Source organism: Chenopodium album, chromosome 20, assembly GCF_948465745.1.
Source record: "Chenopodium album chromosome 20, dcCheAlbu1.1, whole genome shotgun sequence".
Classification (NCBI taxonomy): domain Eukaryota; kingdom Viridiplantae; phylum Streptophyta; class Magnoliopsida; order Caryophyllales; family Amaranthaceae; genus Chenopodium; species Chenopodium album.
The window spans coordinates 635,582-646,061 of NC_137853.1; the positions used below are offsets into that span (position 1 = coordinate 635,582).

Sequence of the window (10,480 nt, forward strand, 5' to 3'; positions counted from 1 at the left end):
CCCACAATCTGAAATATTGATATATCAATTTTCATATCTGATCTCTAATCATATCAAAATTATTCATACAACTACGGAGTAAGTGATATAAAGGACAGAATAATGATTTTAATCAAAGAAATGTTTACTTGTCTTACAAAATAAAAAGTAACATTTATACATTTAAGGATGACTTTCTTGCCTTTAGGCTTATACTGTTATACATCAACAAGCTAATTGATGATCAAAATTTTAAAAAAATGCAACAAAAACTAACAAATTTAAGGATGATTTTCATGGTGATGACCAATTTTAGCAGCAGCAACATAGTAACGCTTAATAAGCGCCAAAGCATTACTAGTCAACTGACTTAGCTTAACAACTTTACGTTGTACTATTAACTTCACATTTCCATTCATACCACTTCCATCAAAGGCATCCCTACATGTTCCAGCATATGTTAAGGCAGTCAGGGCCGGTTAGTGGGCTGTGCAAACAGACCCACAGCACAGGGCCCAATTATTCTAAGGGCCCCCAATCAGTTAAAAGTGTTATATATAATAGTAGTGCTTAGGATTACAATAAGAATACATAGTAAAGATGGTAAGTCTATTGTTATAACTTCCACTTGGTTAGGAGTTCGAATCCTAGTAAAGCGTTTTCCCCCCTCCATATTTTGCATTTTTGCATCTTCTCATTTCGCAGGTGTCGACCCTTTTTTCCCTTTTTTGTTGTCTTAGTTCGTAGCATTTGTTTCATTTACTTTGTCTTATTTAACATTATGGACAAAGTATGTTTTATTATACTATAATTAGCACAGGGCCCCCAAAATGTTTAGGACGGCCCTGAAGGCAGTGCTAGTCCACGTTTCGACGTCGCTCGCCTCCATCTCCGTCTCCGTCCAAGCGGGAGCCCCGCCCATCTTCTCGATTGACCGTTCAAGTTGGGCGGCGGAGGTCCCAACCGCCATGGTGCAGTCTGATAAGGCTGCCTTCTCCATGGGCTTAAGTGCACCGGTCTTAGAAAGCCGGGCTGTGGTCTGTGCTGCGGACTTGGCCTCTATGAGGGCTATAACGAGGGCCTTGCAAATTGGTAGCGAGTCGTTTCGGGTTGTTTTGGATTTGTGATGCGTGTGGTAAAAGAGTGGCGTAGCAAAGCATAGGGTATGTGGTGGTGGAGCAACATTTTTTGATGAAGTTTGTACTGCTCGTGCTCGTGCTCGAATTTGTGGAGGCTGAAGAAAGTGTTATTTAGATGAAATACTACAAGAGGGGGGGTGAATTGTGGTATAGAGCTTGCTAGTCACTTTTCGCGGAATTAAAAGAAACTTAACGCAATAGAGAAATAGTGCAAGAGAGATTTTACGAGGAAAACTTCCTAGGCCAAATAGGAAGTGAAAAACCTCGACCCCAAGGGATTTTGACTCAAAACATTCCACTAAAATAGGCCAACGACTCTGTTACAACCTATGAGGAACTAGAGCCTCTACCGAGTTCCTCAACGAACTCATATCCCAACAACTATTCCCTCTAATAGTTGCACCTCGAAATCTTCCCTCAAAGACCTCTCTTCTCACTCAAGACTTCACTCAAAGCCTTACTCTTTTTCTCTCTCTCAAGCTTCACTCAAAGCTTTCTCTACATACAACAAACTCACTCAAGTTCTCACCCCAATACAAGAGTTCACTCAAACCCTTATAAATTCCCCATTACAAGAGTTCACTCAAACCCTTAAACAACTCTCAAATACATATAAAAGATATAATGTATAAAACTAATATGTTGGACATTTTGAGATATGTAAGGAACTTGGAACCTGAAGGAACTGACTCGAAAACGTGGAGAGAAAATATAATTCTTTTCTACTGCTCTTCCACTTGAGACATACGCTATTTTGGAATGACTCACTGAAGTCAGACCGTTTGGAATGAATGAAAACTTCTCTTTTTATACTGCTTCAAAGACAAACCCATTCACCCCATGATCTTCAACCATAATAGTAGTGCTTCCTAAATTCTAGGCATTATCTCCATTAACTCCATGAACATAAGAAGTAATGGAAGACATGGATTGGAGTTAAAAACATGTTCTCCATGATCTCCTTATTTTTCTCCAATAAAAAGCTGTTTCAAATTAAACGTGAAAAGTAATTTTTATTTTTCCAAAAACTTAATAAATAAAAATAGAAAATATAAAACACTTAAATCCTAACCGAATCAGATTTTTATCAATTAAAAACTGATTCGGATTTTATTCATTAAAAATTTATAAAAAACTATTTTATCCTAAAACAACTAACCCATTTAATTTGAAATATTAAACCAATTAGAGATTAGATAGGAAGCAACTTATAGTAAATCCCTAAAATATAGGAGAATATAAGGAGAACAAAATATATTTTTGACTAACAAGAAAATCAGATTTTATTTTAAAAACTTATCTTTTATAAAATAAAATCTATTTAAAATAAATAATACTTAGTCAAAACTAACTACCTAAAAAGTAGGCAAAGATAATGCAATGACTATTAACGTTGAAAACTGACTTTTAGAGCTGTGCAAACTCGTGTTTCTCCTATACACGAATTTTAGACTAACCCGTGAGGAACTGGCTGGTCAGCAACACCCAGTTCCTTCCAGAGTGTCAGTTCCTTCGAGATTAAAGTTCCAATTTAGTTCCATAGGCATGTTCCAAATAATTTATCTTGTCCAACATACTTACATGATTCCTAGAAAAATATACTCCTATTTTTCTGTCTTCATGTTTCTTCCGATGCTTCTGTCCCTGTCAAGGAACTTCTCTTTTCTTGTTCCCCCTCTGCTGCTTATTCCTTGCAAAGAACATCTTCTCATTCTTCTTAAGAACTACATGTAAAGTCTAACAATACGTTTGTACGTTTAGACTTCTTCTCTTTGTGTTCCCCTAAGGAACTCAAGCACGATCTATACATTGTATGTAGGGAACCTTCTTTGATAATGATCTAATCTGTACTCAACCACCTTCATGCTTCCTGACTTGTTCATGCACATCTCAATACACATATTAGTTAGATAATCATCATTTGTTCATCATCATCATCAAAACCTTACAACAATTTCCCCCTTTTTGATGATGACAAACAAATGATGCTTATCACAAATTAAACAATAGAAGATGTACACATATTCTCCCTTAATCATGCAAATTAGGAGCTATTGTGCAAATTAGGAGCTATTGAACAATTCATGCATGTACGATAAGGAACTACTCATAAAAGGATAATAACATGTTTGAAGTACATTATGGAAGGTATTCAATAAGCATTTCTATAAGCACATCACATAATAAGCATCACACACACATATTCTTCCCCCTTTTGTCATTATCAAAAGGGCATTCTTGCACACATTTATTAATTCAATTCAATCATTTATGCATACATACATAAGGGCAAATGTCACACATACCATCATAAAAATGGTTAAACACTTGGTATTCCTAAAAGCTTAAGATACTCAATTTTCAAACCAGGATGCTGCTACACAAATTTCCAATTCACAATCCAAAGACCCAACTTCAAAACCAATGAAGGAACTTGACAGATAAGATACAAAATCAAGCAAAGATCGATTTTGAAAGTTTGTTAGAGAAAAGGATAATGAATATTTAAATCAAAAGATATGAAAGAAGATAATGGAAATATTTCGAGTAGAAGGAACTTGAGACAGATGTTGCGCTCTTAGTTTAGAATGTTTGAGATAAGGTTCTTAACAATCATAAGAGTTTAATTACCTTCATTTTACACTCTTGAATGTTCAACGAAACACAACACACATTACCTTGGTATGTATTAACCAAGGTCCCTTTACTTCAACCACCAACCTTCTTTAAGGAACATGCTTATAAGGAAACTTGAATTTAGATTCATATAATCAAGTTTTCATATCTCCTTCTGTTCCTTAGCTTTCTCAAGCTTCATGAATAAAATTCTTCTTCATCTAAGAAATTATAAAGATTCAATAATCACCCCCCCCCCTTTTTTTTTTTTTTTTAAGGGTGACTTTCAAATCTTTCTTTCATTTACGTACAGTAATCAAGATAGAACTTACTCATATACTCTTGTGTTCCAACACCAAATAAATGAACCACTTTAATTAGTTCAATTCCTACCTTATTCCCCCTGAGTTCCTTGTCATTCTTTTTCATCTTGGAATTTATTGTAGAAATTCCTCAAGCTGATCCTTCCTCCAAAACATCAAATGATAGATCACAAGCACTTCACCCCTTCCACATCAACTTCCCCCTCAACTTGTATTCATCCAACTCTTCATGTATCCTTGAACCATAAAAATGAATGAATTTTAACTTAGAGCACATGAGTTGTGTGAAAATAAAGTGGAAGGATATGAATGAGGAAAATATAATGAGAATAAGGATCTTCGAAGTTATGTATATGTAAGATATGAAAATGAGAAATACAAACCATAACAGTATACAACACGGACACACAACATAATGTTGTAGAATAATGTTGTTTTCGAAGATGAATGGTGTGGATAATTTGAAAGTTGGCAAAAAGATAGGTTTGTTCCCTCTAGAATATATGACCATATAAGATAAAATAGTTTGGGAATGTACCTGTCTTGTTCCATCAAAGTTTCTTCCATTGTTCCTTTGGCAACTTAGGATTTTTGTTTTTGTCAACATCTATAATTCTCAACGAGACCTTTGACACTTTTAGGCAAGTGAGTATGTCTTTTACAACACATTAATTAAGTGTGACACAATACACTTAAATGTAGTACTTAACTTCATTTATAATGTGCACAAGAAACCACACTTGACAATTATTAAGGAATAGAATACATATATATGCTCATGCCATACTTCAACAAATCTTATTCCTTAAAACAGTCCATACTTTACTAATTAGGCAAAATCATAAGAAAGAGGTTTCACATATTCAAACAACATATTGCAAGTTCCATATAGTAAAAACAATACTCAATTTAAGCATCAACTATGCAATATCGTGAATATTAGAGGATGTACCTCAAGCTAAATTTCACCATGTATCACATTCAATTTGCAATGGACTGAAATTTGATGGCTATGATACAAGTTCCTTAAGGATTTGTTCCATCCTCTTGATGTCCTCTCATCCGATGCGAACAATCACTTTTGTCTTGAAACTCATTAAGTGACTTTGATGTCACTGGCCATCTTTCTTTGGAAGTTCCTTGTCGTATTTTTGTCGATTACACCACCATGCCTTTCTCTTATTTTGGATGCAGATCCAAAGAGAAACTGAGTTCCCCATCATGCTTTTACAAGTTTAGAAAGCCCTTGCAGAAAGATTTGTTAGTTGCACCAAAGATATACACCATATAAGTATGTACAACTAATAAATCAATACGTTCCTCTTGAAAGTAAAACAATTAACTTTCAAATTAGTTTCAATAAGGAACTTGAATAATCTCCTATACCATTGAGTATGAACCTGCATGCTTCAACATTTAAAGAACTTTGTTAGGTTCATAATTAAATGTGGCAAAAAGATTTAGGATTTTCAAATCCTAAAGGTTGTTCTTCATAGACATCCATAATTAGAATCTTTAGAAAATTCATATTAGACATCTTTTTAAAAAACAACTTGATTCCCATGTAAGCAGCAAAATAAATGATATGCAATCAACTCATTATTTAGCTACAAAAACATGAACTTGACAACGTTCCTTGATGTAAGAACTATGCTCAAATGTATTCATTAACACTTATTAAATGATTTTTGGTGTTCCTGAATAAGTTTAAGGTTCTGCACCTTAGCTAGTTCCTTTGTACCTTGTTGGAAGGCTTCATATGTTCCTTGGTCAAGATACGCTCAAAGTTCCTTCAAGGAACCAACACATTATGATACGTTGGAGCTCTTAAGGAACTATAGGACAATGTAGCTGATTGTAACTGCTTTATTAGAGTGACATACTTCTGTAGAAATTCCACTAGTTTCTAAGGAACTAATGAGTTCTACACTAAATTCTCTTAATCCTGCATGCTGGGAACAAACATGTTAGATTCATAAAATTTATGATCACTCAATGCACATTAATGTCTTGTTGTAACCTATACATGTTTCACATTTGGAGGTGCACCATAAGAACACCACCTTATCACTTCTATTATCAAACTTCCCTTTTCAAATGAAGGGTGTCTTGTTTCTCAAAGGTCTAATCATTTCCTTGTATATGATGCAGCAAGCAGCATTGATAACTTTGTAGTGATTTCAACATCGTGAGCTTGTAATCAATACTTTGTTCCTGCACAAATCATTAAACTTCAAAGGAACTTGGTTCCATGGTTAGATCTTTAATATAACATTTGATTACTGCTTAATCACTTAATCCCTCATAGAAAAGATAACAAAAATATAATCTTTGTTACATTCTAAGGTAAGTGATTAAATAACAATTACCAAATATAACCAAGACATATCTCTTTCAATCTCAACTTTAAATACTCAAGGGTTTACACAAATCCAATTGAATGAGGTCCAATAGGTTTGTGTTCCTTATCATTATCTAGTTTTGAAAGAAGATAAATTAGACAGAATTACTAACTTTTCATACTCCACAAACTTATGGTAAGGAACTTGATATAAGATAAGCTAACAACCAAGTTCCTTGACGTTTATCAAGTATGGAAAACAAGCATGTCAAATATGTTTGAAATACAGAAGAATTCATCTTCAATAAATCCTTGAAGTGTCGGTTATTGTAAGGAATCAAATTGTGACCTTCATACATAGTATGAGTTCCTTATTTGATTCCCTTTCAATATGACATTCCTAGTTTTATAGATGATGAACTATTATTGGTAAAACAAATAAAGTTACAAAACTTTGAAAATATCATAATGTGCTTCATGATCTCGAAAGAATGTTCACAATGGAGTAGGAACTTAACTTACCAACCTTTTAAGTTAATACCAAAAGTTTAATTGAAGTTCCTCCATCATAAGCCACTAGTGAGAAACTTTTGTCAAGCCTTCTATCACATGTTAAGAGCACCCGTTGTCGAGATACCACGAGTTGTTCCCCCTCACTAGATATCACCTTCTTTTACATGTTCCTCTTGATTTCAAACTGGAATATGTTCCTTTGGTCCTTTTGGACCATTCCACATTCTCCTGGGCTCTTCTAATATGAGAAACTGAATGTGTTGATTTGATCTTCAATGTTTCAACACCATATCAATCATGGATCCTCATATCTTTCTCATAAGCATATGACCTGAAATTCAAGAACCCAATTATATGATCTTGTGCAATATTCAAGGTTAGTAGGTTAGTGAATAGAGATATGACATAAAAAGCTCAAATCATAAAGCTCCAAAGTATACTCCCTTAAGAATGTCATCCCATACTTAAGTCTAGCAGTAGACTTTTGCACTTCCAATACTTTGCTTAGAAGTCATCATATAGTTGCCAACATCCTTTGTAGAGAATTGAAAAAGGAATTTATGATTTATTTTTGGGAACCAAAATCAGCAGGAACTCGAACCGAAACTTGTATATTATATATCGTGACAACTTAATGTAAAGTTGTGTTACTTCCTTGTTGTTGGTTCCTTCCTGCATTCTTAGATTCACCAAGTTCCTTCAGATCGACGTCCAAAGTTCCTTGATCCAAAAACTTTCTTTTTATGCATTTATTCACATACCTACAAGATAATCATTATTAATCTGCACAAAACTTAAAGAGAAGTTAGTTTCCATCATGAGAACGATGTAAGTCAACTTCTCTACTATAATCTTTTACAATTATGCATTTATGATAAAGAACGTCGGTTAGCATAATTAAGTAAAAGATTAAATAAAGCAAAGGTAAACAAATATTCACCAAGACTTATAGGAAGATGTAAAACTATATTACCCATTAGCACGTGTAAAAAGTTTTACTTTCACATACCTCTTATAAAGACATATATTAAGAGGAACTTGTATATGTGCCCTAATATACAAGCGACCATCCATCATGTCATAAATCGTGGTTGCTCTCTCTCATATCGAGTCTGCAAAATCTGATTACCTCTTGATCTTTGGAACCCAAAATAAATTAGGTTCCTTCCCGTTAGTAATAATAGTCAAAAATTAATAAAACTACTCCTACTAACAAGGAACAACATGTATCTCTACAATAGATATTCAATATACACGAGATACATGAAGAGATACTATTTCTCTGACACTACTCAAAATTTTCGTGTATTTCCAAGTCAGAAAAATAAAGTTCCTTTTGATAGGAATCCAAGTTTATCGTTCCACAAGATGTGTTCCTTGAACTACTTCTAATCAATCAATTCTTTGTGAATAAAGATTCAAAATGGAAATCTAACATACTGACTTTTAAACATACATTAAATCAGAATAGGTGTTTATCCAAAGTTGATAAAAGAATTCAAAAGAACTAACATGACATTAAGCAAAATGCAACAAGGAACATGCTTAAACCAATGTATGCATACAATGAAGAACTCAAAGATAGAATACATACCTCAAAAGTATGAGTCTTTGAATACCTTTCACTTCTCTATTAAAAGTTAATCTTCATGTGCTTCTAGGAACAACGTAGGGTTGAGTTCCTTCCTTGAATTTTCTTGTACGTACTCATCTTAGCCAAGAACTTGCTCGTCAGGGTTGCCTGCTTTATCAAGAGCTCCGGCTCTGATACCAATTGTTATTTAGATGAAATACTACAAGAGGGGGGTGAATTGTAGTATAGAGCTTGCTAGTCACTTTTCGCGGAATTAAAAGAAACTTAACGCAATAGAGAAATAGTGCAAGAGAGATTTTACGAGGAAAACTTCCTAGGCCAAATAGGAAGTGAAAAACCTCGACCCTAAGGGATTTTGACTCAAAAAATTCCACTAAAATAGGCCAACGACTCTGTTACAACCTATGAGGAACTAGAGCCTCTACCGAGTTCCTCAACGAACTCATATCCCAACAACTATTCCCTCTAATAGTTGCACCTCGAAATCTTCCCTCAAAGACCTCTCTTCTCACTCAAGACTTCACTCAAAGCCTTACTCTTTTTCTCTCTCTCAAGCTTCACTCAAAGCTTTCTCTACATACAACAAACTCACTCAAGTTCTCACCCCAATACAAGAGTTCACTCAAACCCTTATAAATTCCCCATTACAAGAGTTCACTCAAACCCTTAAACAACTCTCAAATACATATAAAAGATATAATGTATAAAACTAATATGTTGGACATTTTGAGATATGTAAGGAACTTGGAACCTGAAGGAACTGACTCGAAAACGTGGAGAGAAAATATAATTCTTTTCTACTGCTCTTCCACTTGAGACATACGCTATTTTGGAATGACTCACTGAAGTCAGACCGTTTGGAATGAATGAAAACTTCTCTTTTTATAGTGCTTCAAAGACAAACCCATTCACCCCATGATCTTCAACCATAATAGTAGTGCTTTCTAAATTCTAGACATTATCTCCATTAACTCCATGAACATAAGAAGTAATGGAAGACATGGATTGGAGTTAAAAACATGTTCTCCATGATCTCCTTATTTTTCTCCAGTAAAAAGCTGTTTCAAATTAAACGTGAAAAGTAATTTTTATTTTTCCAAAAACTTAATAAATAAAAATAGAAAATATAAAACACTTAAATCCTAACCGAATCAGATTTTTATCAATTAAAAACTGATTCGGATTTTATTCATTAAAAATTTATAAAAAACTATTTTATCCTAAAACAACTAACCCATTTAATTTGAAATATTAAACCAATTAGAGATTAGATAGGAAGCAACTTATAGTAAATCCCTAAAATATAGGAGAAGATAAGGAGAACAAAATATATTTTTGACTAACAAGAAAATCAGATTTTATTTTAAAAACTTATCTTTTATAAAATAAAATCTATTTAAAATAAATAATACTTTGTCAAAACTAACTACCTAAAAAGTAGGCAAAGATAATGCAATGACTATTAACGTTGAAAACTGACTTTTAGAGCTGTGCAAACTCGTGTTTCTCCTATACACGAATTTTAGACTAACCCGTGAGGAACTGGCTGGTCAGCAACACCCAGTTCCTTCCAGAGTGTCAGTTCCTTCGAGATTAAAGTTCCAATTTAGTTCCATAGGCATGTTCCAAACAATTTATCTTGTCCAACATACTTACATGATTCCTAGAAAAATATACTCCTATTTTTCTGTCTTCATGTTTCTTCCGATGCTTCTGTCCCTGTCAAGGAACTTCTCTTTTCTTGTTCCCCCTCTGCTGCTTATTCCTTGCAAAGAACATCTTCTCATTCTTCTTAAGAACTACATGTAAAGTCTAACAATACGTTTGTACGTTTAGACTTCTTCTCTTTGTGTTCCCCTAAGGAACTCAAGCACGATCTATACATTGTATGTAGGGAACCTTCTTTGATAATGATCTAATCTGTACTCAACCACCTTCATGCTTCCTGACTTGTTCATGCACATCTCAATACACA

At 34.0% G+C, this 10,480-nt stretch overlaps 1 pseudogene; it reads right to left on the bottom strand.

Moving 5' to 3' along the window:
- Positions 1-254: 254 nt before the first annotated feature.
- LOC145599071 (21 kDa protein-like) lies at positions 255-7,985 on the bottom strand (annotated as a pseudogene).
- Positions 7,986-10,480: the final 2,495 nt, after the last annotated feature.